This window comes from Acyrthosiphon pisum, chromosome A2, assembly GCF_005508785.2.
Source record: "Acyrthosiphon pisum isolate AL4f chromosome A2, pea_aphid_22Mar2018_4r6ur, whole genome shotgun sequence".
NCBI lineage: Eukaryota > Metazoa > Arthropoda > Insecta > Hemiptera > Aphididae > Acyrthosiphon > Acyrthosiphon pisum.
Genome location: NC_042495.1, coordinates 116,055,644 through 116,056,573, shown reverse-complemented (window position 1 = coordinate 116,056,573; position 930 = coordinate 116,055,644).

Sequence of the window (930 nt, the reverse complement as noted above, 5' to 3'; positions counted from 1 at the left end):
TAAAGCATCTAAAGGATATCGTGGAAAAATTGTTTTCCCAAATTTATACAAAATGCTACATTTAGCGCTTTCATTTCCTACAAGTTATGCATCTTGTGAAAGAACGTTCTCAGCAATGCGTCGAATAAACACTTACATAAGGTCAACCATACTACCAAATCGATTTTCAAAGTTATCTAGCATAGCAATTGAGAGAGATTTGACAAACGTTCTAAACAAAGAAGATATTTTAAATAAATTTGCCAATACTGAGCGAAGACTTAAGCTGAAATAGTTATCTTTAAAATTTCTTTAACGTTCACTTACGTTTTAAGAATTATCTTGTATCTAAAATATTACTTAATAATATGTTACTACTATTTCAATGTTTACCTACCTCAATACCACTTTTTTATTATTTGTTTTATACATGCCATACACACTACAAAATGTATAATAATAAAATAATATTATAATTTAATAATAAATGTTATTTGAGGAACGTGTACAGGGGGTATGGGGGGCGGCGCCCCACACATTTGTTATTCATATTAAATATGTTAGGGCTGAAGCCCCCCTAACTTTAAGGTCTAGTTACGCCTATGGGTAATGGTATAAAGTCTATAAGTATGTAATGTTGCTCATATTTTCACTCAACGGTAGTGGCTAAAATAGAGGGGGATAAGCCCCCCATAATCTCTTAAAGCCCCCTCAAAAAATAATAATATCATCTATATCTATATATTATATAAAAATGGAGACAAAAATGTATAACAATTCATCAATCGAGAACGGCTAGTCCGATTTGGCTTAAATTTTTTTTAAGATGTTCGTAACTGCCAGGAGAAGGTTTTTACGAAATACAATTTTAGGAAAATCCACCGGAAAGGTAGGAAATTTAAAATCTGTATGTCAAAAATACTACAGTGGCGCAACAGTGCATTATATTAT